The following is a 14,563-nucleotide window of genomic DNA, read 5'->3' on the forward strand; positions in this document are numbered from 1 at the left end:
TAACTCAATCTCTTGACTCAGGCATACATTCAATGGGATTGTCTCCACAACTCATACAAGACACACCATCTTTGACTCTGATGATACAAGGCTTATGGCAAGAGAACTCATCATCATCATCATATATCATCATCAAAGATTCATCATGGAAGGTCTTCACATAACATATGCTATATGTTTGTACAAAAATGCTATATGTTTGTACAAAATGTTTGACATGCAACAACACTCATGAGACAAAATAATAAAACTCACAAGACATCACCAAATCCAAAGGGTATACATATCTTCAGCATATGCATGTCGACAGCCCATAGTATAGCACCCAGTACTCTCTCTTGTCAGCATCCAGCTATTGCCAAAACAAAAAACAGTGACCCACTCTTCACTTCCTCTCCTTCATTAGCTCTTCCAGTTCACAAGAGAAGCATTCCCCCTTCCACTGAGAGACGGCTACCATCATTGGAGCCTCCTAGGCGGCTCTGCCTTTTTGTTTGTTACTAGCCACACCTACAAAAACCAGCATCAATCACACGCTTGTCATCGCCAGCAGCAATCACGGCAGCTACACCCAACACAACTCCTCCTGTGTGCATCCAGCCCGTTGCTCTCCACTCCAGAACCCGGAGGCCACCACACCTTCCAGCCGTCGTCTGGGTCTGCACAACAGCACCTCCGCGCTTTCCTTTCTGCAGCGCCTGTACCAGGCAGCTATCCGCTACCCGAGAGTCTCCTCCCTATAGCCGGCACCTCAGTCACCACCTCTGAGGCGGCCACTATTCGATTCGCTGCAGCTCTTCTCTCCAAGCGATCTTCTACAAGGTAGCTTCTCACCTCGTCTCGCCTCTCTGCAGCAACTCCTCCCGGCGTGTTCCCGCTTTATCACCAATCAGCCTCTACAATCCAAGGCCGCCCAGCAGCCCTTCTTAGTGCACCCGGCAGCCCACACGGCGGCTAACTGTAAACTGTTCTTGCTCTTCTCTCCAAGCGCCTGCAGCCAGCAGACCGTCTTTATTCCTGGCGGCCACTTTTCCTCTCTCACTTTTCTGCAGCGTTCCAGCCAGGGTCCGTTGCGCCCTCTGCTCCCTGCACTTGTAGACTACCACCGCCTCTCTGATCCTCCCTTCCACTGCGCCAGCTCGCCACCCTCTGGAACATCACGCTGGCCGGCTTCCAGAAATATGCGCTGGCAGCTGTGTTTATCTCCCACGTGATTATCTTATAAGTGGCCATATTTTCCATCATTTATTTTATTAAAGCCACTAGTTTTTCCATTTCACACTAAATACCCAAGGCAACATAGCCCCTCGTTATTTTTTTTCTGCCCTTCCTTCCATACACACTTCAATAAAGCTTCAAGTGCCCACACATACCAAACGGCCGCACACACATACGAACCATCGAACAGCTGACATCTTCTCCATCATCTGACCTCTCACCCGACAGGCCTGCAACAAGCTCAAAGCCAATACCGTCAACCCTTAACACCTGGCGACGCCCTTAAAAGCAAAACCCTCCACACGCCATACATCCCATATGTACACAGGCACTTAATCCCATGCATCTGGATTTGCATTTAATAGCCTCACATGCATGGTTTCACACCATAGACGTGCTGTGGCACGACAACGCGGGCATGCGAGACACACAACAGCCGTCCAAAGATGATGACATCCGCATTGACTTCTTCAGTTCCGCAGATGTCACAAACGTACTTGCGCTCCCGGAAAATCATGCCTCAATAGAGTCCCTTGTGGCAGAGACTCTTGTACAAATATCCCAGTGCAAGGATTTCTACGAGAGTGTGCCAGAAACTAGCTTTGCCCCTCACAAGCCGCTTGCCATTTCGGATTTCGTCAGCCTCGGGAGCATCAATATTAGTGATGCAGACCTTGCGGATCATGATGATGCCACTGAGGTAGTACACCCAATTTCTTCCCTTCTTAATTTGTAATTTTTTGAAGTCAACTCATTCTTCTATCTACTTTGTAGACCGCAAGAGAAATGGACTGGTTTGCAAGCCGAAAGGGTGGAGCACGAAAGGAGGTGGAGGGGAAAGATGCTGCGCTATGGCACTACATCCCGAGCTTCAATGCTGAGATGCTTCGTGTAATTCACAACGACTTTTCAAATGATGCGCAAGCTGAATTTTTGAAGTGCAGAGCCCTAAGCGCCATCCTGTCTGAAGCCCCTATAGCCCAAAATGCCCATAAATGTATTCTTGTAAATAGGGAAGCAGCTATCTATAGCTTTGGTGATAAAAGTGCAGGGTCTTTCCTAGGATTTTGTGGCCTTAGCCTTGGACAAGGCATCACTGATGCCAAAGAGATAGTCGAACGCATTGGTGACAAACCATCAGTAAAGACTCTCACCCACGAGGCTTTCACCAAGCTCATCAAGCGAGTTGGCTAGATCCAATGTACTCATTTGCCTTTTGTGAAAATCAAACAATTAATGACATCAAGATGTTTTTCGAGCTGATTTTAAGTTTTATCTTCTTGATGTGTTTATATGTTGTTGTCATGTCCTGTCATGATGTTTCAATCAATTTTTGTGAACGCTCGTCTGCCACCGCCGCCCGTCCGACTTTGGCTCGACTTGACGGGCCGATTTTTCCTGCGTATGGCCCCAAAAGGGTAGATCAGCTGTGCGGGGTGTGCCGGGGCCGAGGGGGGGGGCCGGTGGTCGCGCCGTGGAACCTGTGTGCCACGGAGCGACTTTTGCTGTGCGGGGTGCGCCGGGGCCGAGGGGGGGGGGCGGGTGGTCGCGCCGTGGAACCTGTGTGCCACGGAGCGACTTTTGCCTGTTTGACCAGGTCAAACAGGCAAAAGTCGCTCCGTGGCACACAGGTTCCACGGCGCGACCACCGGCCCCCCCCCCTCGGCCCCGGCGCACCCTGCACAGCTGATCTACCCTTTTGGGGCCATACGCAGGAGAAATCGGCCCGTCGAGTCGAGCCAAAGTCGGACGGGCGGTGGCAGACGAGCGTTCACATGAGGTCGAATGTACATAGCGACAACAATTACATGCAAAAGACTACAATTACCTTGACAAGACAACAATCACTTGCAATAGAAAATAACTTTTTTGAAAATAGACATGGTTTTTCATTAATCAAATTGAGATTACAAAACACGGATTTGTTGCATTACAAAGGCTTCCCCTATCTAGTGAAAGAGAGCTTCCTCTCCACGGATACGCCTAGCTAGATGAAGATCAGATGGCTTCAAAGTGACACGTTTTGCATGCACCATGCACAAAACCGCGTCTTGGAAAAGCGAAACCAAAATATTCTCGGCACCTTGTTGCAGAGTGCCTAGTGTCGCCGCTTGCACACGATTGACATCCCGGCGCTGGTCGTGGATAATCTCTTTGACGAGACGCCCAAAAGGTGCCTTTGGAATAATTGGTGTGCAGGTCTTTTGATATTTGCGAATTTCTCTAAGGGCAACTGTCCCTGGTCTCCACCTTTGCTTCTTCTGCGTTGTTGGGGGCGGTGGTGCTTGCGCGTGGCGAGTCCAAGAGATGGCGTGTCATTTTTAAACTTTTGTCGCTGCTCTTGGAAGTTATCGAAAGGGGGTTCTGTGCGTTTAGGAATGGTTTTCCCCTTCTTAGCCTTTGCAAGTGTTGGAGTTTTCTTTGCCTTTGCAGATGGAGTCTTCTGAGCTGCTCTCTGCTCTGCCTCCTTCCTTACTCGCTCCTCTTCATCTTTCCTTTCTTTTTCCTCACGAAGCCTCCATGTGTTTGCTGCCCTGGCTTCTCGTTCAAGCTTCTGTCTCTTATTTTCTACTTCCTCAGCTGAGAGTTTTCTCTTTCCTTTACCAAGTGCACGAGCCAAGACTCTGTCTAGCATTGCATTGAGAATCCTATTGCTCGGCAGGTGCTTCCTTTCTACTGTGTCTTCATTTCTCCTCTTTGTATATTCTGCTCGAAGACTTTGTATAGCCGCTTCCAAAATTGTGTCATCTTTGTATCCGGCCATTCGCAGGTCAGCAACAAATCCGTGAGCTTTTCTGTTAAGCCAATCCTCCTCCGCAGCAAAGAATGCTAATCTTCTCTTGTTGCCATGCGGCTGCCTGAGCTTCTTCTACAGCCTTCTTATCTGCCTCCGCCTTCCTAACTGCCTCATCTGTCTCTTCGGCTTCTTTTCTTGCTCTCTCAGCTGCCTCCATGTCCTCTGCTTCTTTGTGTAATCTCTTCGCTTCTTGGCATTCTTGGGCTTCTTGGGCCTCTCGCTCAAGCCTCACACGCTCAGCTTCCAGATCCATTTGGGCTTGTGGGTAAATGTTTGGGATTGCAGTTCTATGTGCCACCGGTAAGGGCCCAAGGTCTTTGAAAATGTCATCCTGCGTATTGGAGGGAGGATCATTTGGGGGCTCCATGTGCGTGAGATATTAGTGCACGAGCGAGAGAAAGAGAGAGAGCACGCGAGAGAGTCAAGGGGAGAGGAAGAGAGAGAGCTCACAAGTCAAGACTTTTAAAAATGACTATAAAACTCACTGATATTTATAGGGGGCCAAAATTACAAAAAAGTCAATTTACAAAATGAACGCGCCAAAAAGTGGCGAACAAGAATTATTGGGTGGGTAACCACACGCAGCCATTTCTTAGTCGACCACTGTGCCATTGCCTCGCTCTTTCACGTGCCATTGACGCATTGCACCCTTCTCTTTCGCCTTGCACCTAACACCTTCATGATTTTGTGCCTCAAAGACAAATTTCCGGCTCGCTTTTGGGCCTTTCTCCCAGTAAGTGCATGGTAAAACCAATTGAACATTTCCTGAAACGCATTGCTGCGAACCTTGCCACTGCCATGACCCGTGTTCTTAAAATAGGCCGCCTTGGCTTGGTAATGTGATCGTTCCATGCCTTGGTTGCTCCAGAGTGCAAGAGACCCATATTCATCTAGAAAGAAGGAACTGTGCGCATAGAGAATATGCATGTAGTGTGTTATATGAGTTTCCCCCCAAGCATCGATCATTTCTTCTGTGAATCTGTCAATCAAAGTCTTGAATGTAGCTATCTCTGCTTCATCAAGATACGGGCGCTCAAGAAGCCTCATCATCTCATCACAAGCTTCCCACACATGTGCACGCTTCAATCCTAGTGTCGCCTCATTGCCTCGATAGGTTGTTACATCACAAATCTGCTTCCATAATTCAAAATGTGTATGGCTTTGAGCCTCACCATAGTTTGAGAGCAGGTGTCTTGCTTTTGCACCACCCATACATATCTTATTAGGGTTATCTTGGGTACTTGATGGGTTTTTGCGATCCTTAGAGAGGGTGACAGCACCTGCGTTGTGAAGCCCCACGGATGATAAAACAACTTCAAGCTCTTTGATGCCCTGTTCTCGCCGTGACTTTGGCTCCATGTTCCAAGCATAATTGATGTGGAGCATCAACAATTTGTCCAAAATTCTAAGTCTTGCGTGCAAGGTACACACATGTACTCGCGACAGTGGAATTGAAAGAATAGGGTTCCAAGTAGCATCCTCCGCTGCGCGAGATGGTGCCTTGCTTTGATTGCAGCTCATAATTCCATTGAGCCAGACGTGCATACCCTTCCCTTTTTGTAATTGATTTGAGCCCTTTGCACTTGCCTGCTTACGACCTTTCACCTTGGTTGCTTGTTTGGCCTTCCCCACTGCGACACTTGGCATCCTTGGATGACAACAAAAGATGCATAGAAACAAAGTGTTAGCACCGCTTTTAGTTCCCAACATGCATTTGAGGGTCTTGAGATCACCACCAAGGTGCCACTCTATTTCAAAGTGACCAGTGCCAGGCACATGCAAGACTTCACCATTTGATTGCTTGTGTATCACTCCTTGAATACCTGTACGGGTGAAGTACCACCTCAGACTATCATGGTCCTCGTGCGGAAGGGTCCATGCCGCCTGCCACCATATGTTCTTCTCAGACTGCACTCCAAAGTAATCTTGCTTGCGTCGCTTTGTGTGCAAGTTATTCTCCGCATCACCTGTTTCATCTTCGCCGTCTAAGCTCTTTCGCTTCAATGCCCTGCTCATGAGTGTCAAACTTGTACGTTCCACCCTTTGGCCCTTTACAACCTGACATTCATCCAATTTGAGGACAAATATAGCCTTTCCATCCGTCTCCTCTAATGTCATATCATAAAACTGAATCATAGCTCGTTGAAGCGCCTCCACCTTGACGTAAACATTGTTAAACTTGTTGTAAGCAAAATCTTTTGAATTTGACATTGGCATGCTACCATCCACCCATCTGTAGCCGCCTAGCAAGTCGGCAATATTGTTGTTTGCTGACTTCCTTGCCATAACTATACTATATGGTGTTGGAAGTATAGATCGTGTCATTCCTTTGCCTCGTAGACGTGCTGTGATGCAAGTATACAAAGCCCTGTATCCCTTATCACTGATACCTGCTGTGTCGCACACAGTGAGCATGTCAACGGGACTGACACTCTGCTCGAATTCCTTGAGAAAATACTTTTGAATCCTGTCACGCAACGCACCATTTACTGGATTGGTTATCATATTGATTGCTTTCTGCTCTGGAATAATGTGCTCAAGGATAGACTCCTCAGTATTGGAACAACCTAATATTGCTTTAGCACATTCCCTGGACATCACATAGTTCAGAGTCAATGACATAACTATATGAAAAAGGAATGTAATGCTAGTTTTGAAGCTGTGATTACCTTGTTTGACGCACACGTCGCTTGCGAGCCCCCTCATCTTTGGAAAGAAGACTCAGAGGCTTGCGCTTTCGCTGCCTTGCATTATATCCCACGGGGAGGTGAGTGAAATGATCGACACGTCGGCGAAGGTTCCGAGTTGAGTTTCGAAGACGGAGATAGTTCTCTATAGCTCGATCCCTCCTTTCCACACCTTTATCAAGCTTCATCTTCTGCTCTGCATCCTCCTTCTCTAGATCCTTGACTCGAGCCAGCATATGTTCCTTTGTGGCCATGAAAGTTGACGCACATTCTTCCTTTTCTGCCTTGCATAATTTTAGAAGCTTCCTGAGGTGATTTTGATTTGAGAGTTCCTGCAAGTACAAAGACTAGAGCCTCTGACAGTACCCTAAGAAACCATTATAACCATCACCCAAGAAGCGTACGACCTGCGTGATATTACGAAAAGGGGGAGGTGCACCAGACTGTGGATCAAGGGGATAAATGCTTCCATCAGTCCAAAGATCAATGGCTTTTGCACCTTGAAGTCGTAGCACCTCAGCAGGAATACATCCCTTCGTTCGATTACTTCGTATTGTGGCATACTCCTCGTCTAAGTCCACGTGCAAGCGAAACTTTGATTGCTTGTTGGTGATGTCCCGTAGAGCCATTGTACCTAGCAAATGGAGATGGAGATGTAGATGGATACAGAGATGGAAATGTGGATGGTGATGGAGATGGAGATGTAGATGGATACAGAGATGGAAATGTGGATGGTGATGGAGATGATGGAGATGGAGGATGGAGGTGGAGGATGGAAATGTGGATGGTGATGGAGGAGATGAAGATGGAGATGGTGATGGAGATGGAGGTGGAGGAGATGCAGATGGATATAGAGAAATGGAGGCCTTGAGGAGATAGATATGGAGAGCTTGCTAGTGATGGAGATGGAGAGCTTCAGCTTGCAAGAATGTGTAGATCTGTACCTTCACAGGAGGGGATGGTGAGCTCTTCCATGAGAGCTGGTGGAGAGGATGATAGATATGGAGAGCTTGCTAGTGATGGAGATGGAGAACTTCAGCTTGCAAGGATGTGTAGATCTGTACCTTCACAAGAGGGGATGGTGAGCTCTTCCATGAGAGCTGGTGGAGAGGATGATGGAGTAGGAGGTCCAGATCTGCAGGCCATGGCTCCTAGAGAGAGAAAAAGAAGCCCTTACCCAAGTAAAACACCCTAAACGCGTTTTAGAGAGAGAGTGTAGAGAGAGAGTGGGATCTGCAGCACCTCCAAAAAGGGAGGGAACAAAGTGACGAAAATTTTCAAACATTCTTTGTGAAAGGTACTTCACTACAAGACAAAAAGGCAGTTAGGTCCATATTCCTTCCCAAGAACGAAGATCAAATGATTAGATTACCTTTTGGCCTATTTTCTTTTTTGTAGAAAAGGAAAAATGCATTTTCAGGCCTAGGCCACTAGCTTGGTCAAAGCTTGATTAGCATTTTAAGCATTTCACTAAGTGTCCAAATAAAAGGGCCCAAGAAGACCCCAAACAAGTCCTAATGAAGGTGGAGATCCATTGCATAAATATATTGTTCCTTCACTGCCACGTTTTCCTATCAAGGATAAGAAGTATTTACTCCTTACTGATATTCAAAAGTTATTTAACTTGAGGGAGGACTATTGTCTTGCCATCATTGCAGAGGGTTGTGAAGCTGTTGAAGGGCTCATTGATATTGAGAATGAGCATAATGATGAATTTGCTGCTTTAGATGTGTCTACTTCAGATGACAAGTTCATTAAATCAACTCATGCTTTATCATTATGTATTAAGAAAGCACAGGAGTCACAACCATTGATCTCTGAGGATGAATTTAATCAGCTTCAAGCTTCACTTGGTATTGCCGATGTTGGTAGGGAATAGAGTGATTATGTCTTACTTAAAGACATCAAAGAAACCTCAATCTCACTCTGGACATCAGATATACTTGAAAAAGATGAAAATCAAAAGGTAAATGAATATAAATTTGAATCCATACATTATATTGTTTTAACTTACAATAATTTCACAGTATTCCTCTTGTTTACAGTTGGAGCTAGCAGATGAAGACAACTTCTTAAGGAGAGGTAAAGGCTCAAGGAAAACAAGCTCTAGTAAGAAAGATACTGCACTTGGATACTATTTGTCCAAAATGGATGAGAATATTCTCCATGTGCTGCATAGCCAATTCTCCGAGGATGCAGACTGACTTATACTTTGTATTAAAGCTCTCTACAAACTGTATGGCTTCTCAACTATACAAGCTAACGCCATGTTTCTTGAGAAAACAGCCACTACTAGAATTTTTGGTTGCATGCTTGGTAATGTGACTCTTCCATCCCTTGGTTACTGTATGTTGCTAGGGGTCCATGCTCCTCAACAAAATATGGCCCATGTGCATGGAGGATGTGCTGCTGCATAACAAAAAAGAAGAAGCATATGTCAATTCCACTGAGTGTATCATGAATACAAAGGAGTCTTACCAAATAGTATGTGATATCTTTTTCTCCCCATGCTTCTTTGATTATTTGAATGAGATTTGTAATAGAACTTTTGTACTCTTGCGCATATGTAGTTGATGTCTTTTGTTGTCTAAGAACATTTGAAAAGATGTCAAGATGCTTCCAAATCTCCATTCTAAGATTTGCTAGCTGGCAACATTTGTCGTGATCTCATAGAATTCTTTCCAACAATCTCGTGTAACATTTACTTGTTTTTTACTATGGTTTCCTAAAAATCTTATGGCTTTTGCACCATCCATGGAGACATCTGCCAAGACTTCTCATGTTTTTCCTAAAACTGTTAGATCTTTCCTTAAATGAACCTGAACCCCATGAAAGCCCATTTTTGATAACAATGCTTCACATTTATCAATACATTGATCTGCCAACGATGTTAGTTTAATAGAATATGCATGATGCAATCTCAGAAGCTTGTCAATTATTCTTATCTCTCTACATGCAAAGTGCATATGTGAACATTCTTAAGAGAGATAGGAAGAATGGGATCCGAAATGTCTTTTTTATTCTTGAACTCAGATCTATAGAGTCTCTCATTGGGACTCTCCTTGTTGCTGGTCGCAAACTGCTCCACTCTTTTGATCCCATACCTTCCATACAATAAATGCAAGGATACTTTGCATAAGCCCCGTTGCATATTCCAAGCATACATTTGATAGTCTTTAAGTCAACACGCAAATGCTATTCCACTTTGAAATTGCCAACTCCATCAACTATCAACATATCTCTAGTACTTTTAGATTGAATGATATTAGGGATACCTGTGTGGGAGAACAACCATTTGAGGGTTTGATGATTTTCAGTTGTGGTATCTAAGCTGCACCAATCCACCAAAGCTCTATCTCTCCGAGACTGGATTTTATGTTCTAGTTCCTCTCCTCTACCATTGATGTACTCAATTGCCCTGTTCATGATAGATATGCTCACTCTTTCCATCTTTTGTCCTTTTTGGATCTGTGCCTCATCTAGTTCAACACGAACTTTAGCACACCACCACATTCTTCTACAATAATTTTATACATATGCACCATTGCAATTTGTACTTTTCTAAGATCCACCCATATATTATTGAATGCATTATAGATAAATGTACTCTTTTTCTTTTGCTTCTCATAAGTCATTATCCCTTTAATATGTATGTACTCTCCAAAAATACTCAAAATTTTCTAATTCATAGCAATCCTAGCAGTAGAAACTGAAAGGGATCTTGGCAAACCAAAAGCCCTTATTCTCTTGCATCTAAGATTTTGGAACCATAATCCAGAAAGAGATTGGTAACCTTTGGGAGACTAATACCCACAGTGACACAAGTCTCTATTATTTCATCTGGTTTCACAATGGTCCTTAAGTCTCTTACTAGCTCTTTGAGAGTAAGATCTCTCAAATTTGTATTCTCTGGAGATTGAAGAATTCTGACCACGTCTGCCTTGTCCATGGTTTCAATGAGAAGCTTGATTCTCTCCTCATTTTGATCGATATTAATGCTTGAAATGTGAGAGACACATTTCTTTGCAAGGTTGAGTCTCCTCTTTTTAGCCTCACTACTTTCAGACAACTCACTTATATTCTTTAAAGTTATCTTCCTCTCTCTGAATCCTCCTGGGGTTTCTTTCAAGTTTACTAGTTTCTCTTTCAAGGAGTGGTTTACAGCTTCTAGCTCTCTAATCTTATCATAAAGCTCTGAAATAGTTTTCTGAGATGTTAATAAAGTTTCTTTTCAGTTGATGCATTTGGACTGAGCACACATAAGATGCAGAATATAACTTCATACAGTAACCAAGAAGACCATCAAAACCATCTCCAACAAATCTAATCAAGTCATGAACATTTACAAATGGAGGAGGTCTACCAGTTGAAGGATCATTGGGATAAATACTTCTATCCAACCACAAATCAATGTGCTTTCTTCCCTCTAGTTGTAGTCTATTTGTTTCATCTTTGTCCAACAATGCTCGGTGATGAATACTTCTCCAAGATGAGTAGACCTGATCTATGTTAATAGCAAGTTTGTATCGGCATTCTCTTGCATTGAGTAAAGAGTTAGGGATAGACATTAGAGTATAATCCACTATGTAAGGGTATAACAGAAAAGAATAGAAGAGAAGAGGAGAGAGAGAGAGAGAGAGAGAGAGAGAGAGAGAGAGAGAGAAGAGAGAGCGAGAAAAAGAGAGCACTTAAATGATGATAAGAAAAAAAACGGATGTGTTTTGGTACTCTATTTGCATCTATAGCACCAAGCGACACAAAGAAACCAAAGGAGGCTCCGAGCCTCTAGTGACATTAAACTGACCCAAAACATCATTTATGAGCTCTCTCTTCATTTGAGAAGCCTCTCTTTCTCCACACTAGCCTCTACAATCGTTAGAGAGTGCCCTAATGATGTCTACACACACTCTCTCTCTCTCTCTCTCTCTCTCTCTCTTGAAGGTTGCCCATAAAGTATACCGACTATTCGGATTATTTTGGAGGCTTGTATTGTGAAAAAAATACTAAAGGCAAGGATATTTAATCATTGTATTATGATTTCCAACCAGTTTACCTGTTGTTCCAACCCTTGTACTTGCTTCACCAGCCATTGTACCTGCTGTTCTAGCTATTGTACTTTTTGTACCAACCACTATACTTGTAATTCCAACCCTTGTACTTTATGTAACAACCACTGTATTTGTTGTACTAGTCATTGTACTCGTTGTACCAACCCATGTACATTTTGTACTAGCTGACTGGGGGCTGCACCGACTGAATGGAGAGCTGTACTAGCTGTACCAGCTCTATTGCATAAAGACCCGTGGTTTTTGGGGAGGAATCAATACACACAAAAAAGAATATGGATTATATTGTTGTCTCAGCATTTTTACAGCCTGTGTACCGGCTAAATTTTATAGTTGCCTCCTCTTGGGCTATGTTATGGCATTTATATATGGATAATCCAGCATCTCTTGAGTGGAGAGTAAGGCCCTCAAAGCTTGTACTACATGATAAATACTCCAAGGGGGGGTTTGCCCATTCCGACCTCTATGCAATGCCAGCTGTGTACGTCTCTCTTTTACAGTTCCGTGGATTAAGTGGCATATGTGTTAAGGCTGTCGCCATGTTAAAATGTTTTAATATGCATTGATTGTATCAACAAGCATGTCAAAAGTCTTGGTCTCTTGGGCACCGGAAGTTACATTCGTATTAGAGCATAGGCTTTCTTGGAAGTAAAGGCTTTCTTCTATTAATGAGGAAGAGAAAATATCTCAAGTAGGGACCACACTTACCATCACTTCTGTTAAGCATCGCCAGCCGCTTCATAGCCTATGAAGCAAGAGCATGAGTAGTAGATGGCTCAGTCTAAGATTTTATGAATTCACAAAATTTATCTTGGAAGTATGGAGTTGGCTTTATGTGCACATGTTTAGCACTCTTTCCATATGGATATTGTGGATTATATTATGAAGCTTACATGCAAGCTATATAAAAATATATCTCGGGATATCTTAAGAATATGGTGAGAAGATATTTCTTTTGGCTTTATGAGACCAACCTAGCAAAAAAAAGCCAAGTATATACCTAGATGAATCCAGGAACATGCCCAAATTCACCTTTTAGGAACGTGCATGTTATATACTCATGGTAGTCCTAAGTCAACCCACAAGACTATATAACTATCAACTCCATTATGCATACTATATGGACTAGATACTGCAACATCCCCACTAACATCATAAGTGTCCAATAGTGGGTGTAGAACTTTGTATCAAGATATGCTCTCACACACGCACTCCACACACACACACACACACACACACACATAAGAGCAAATATTCACACAAAGCCCTTCATACTAAGTTTTCGTCAAACCTCCGGAGGAGATGTAGGGCAGACTCAACCATAATGAAGCCTAGCACTAAGGGAATAGAAAGAATTAGTACAACAAATAAGTAGTTGATAGGACAAATGCACCGCAAAAAAGAAGAAGCTAAGTATACTTTGAGTTTGCAAAGTTGGTGCTTTTGCTATTTACTCTACGAAGTACTTTTGCTATACACTAGCCCTTGTATGACTAAAATGTGTTGTTTGCCTTGAGATGGTTTCAAGGAAACATTGTTTATGGCTCCCTTTATTGGGATGGATTATGATTTTAGTTTTCATTATTTGGGATACATTGGACTTATGGAACTTGTGGATATCTCATGGATTGAGGATTTTCCCATGGATTCTATTGACGGCAGCTGAAATGCTTATTAAACTATTGGTGGCCATAATGCCTATAAACTATGTGAGCAAAAATGTTTATGGAACACAAATATATCTATGCTTGTGAATGATTCTTATCTTACATTATACACTTGAGCCCACTTCTCCTCCTCCAACCTGTGTAGTCAAAGTACCAACACGGAGAGCAAGTGGTAGATTGGACATGACACGTGGTTAGCTAGGAACTTATGTCTACACCAAGGGTCATGTGGACTGACACCTTGTTTTTGGCAGGAGACTATGTCTATGCCAAGTGTCAATAGCCTGGAATCAGGTCTGTTGGGGACTTGATGTCTCCAATCAGATCTAGAGGACATTTTACATCCACGTTCATGGGTAATAGATCTTCTATTTCTTGCTTGATGTTTGCACGTGTAAGCATGGAAGCCAATAGAGAGTAGCATGCATTTGACGAAACACTGGGAATTGGGGAACAAGAGATTGCTACTTCGAGTTGTTGCCTATGACACCAAAACTTATTTTGTTTGGATATACTCTTCAAGAATGGACACATAGAGATGATATCTAGACTTATGAGATTGTTTTGTCTAGCCCATTTATTTGGAACATGATTATGATATCTAGACTTATGGGACTGTTTTGACTCACCCATTTATTTTGGGTCATGTGATTATGATATCTGGAGTTATGGGACATTTTTGCCTCTCCCATTTACTTGGGAGACATGATTATGATATCTAGACCTATAAGACTGTTTTATCTCGTCCATTTATTTAGGACATGCATGGATTCTTTTAGGTCTATTAGATTTTTGAAACTCTCTCGTCTTTCCCACTTAATGGGACATGATTATATCTTAGATATATGGCTCTTAAATTTTCTCCTTGGGTAATAAAATATACTCCAAGGGGGGTCGGCCCATTCCGGCCTCTATGCTATGTCAATTGTGCACGTCTCTCTTTTATAGTTCTGTGGATTAAGTGCCATATGTGTTGAGGTTGTCGCCATGTTTAAATGTTTTAATATGCATTGATGGTATCATGAAGTGTGTCAAAGGCCCTAGTCCCTCGGGCATCGAAAGTTACATTGGTATCAAAGCATAGGCTTTTTTGGAAGAGGAAGCTTCCTTCTATCAAGAGAAAAGATC

Source organism: Cibotium barometz, chromosome 19 (genome assembly GCF_041138505.1).
Source record: "Cibotium barometz isolate CiBa-2024 chromosome 19, ASM4113850v1, whole genome shotgun sequence".
Taxonomy (NCBI): domain Eukaryota; kingdom Viridiplantae; phylum Streptophyta; class Polypodiopsida; order Cyatheales; family Cibotiaceae; genus Cibotium; species Cibotium barometz.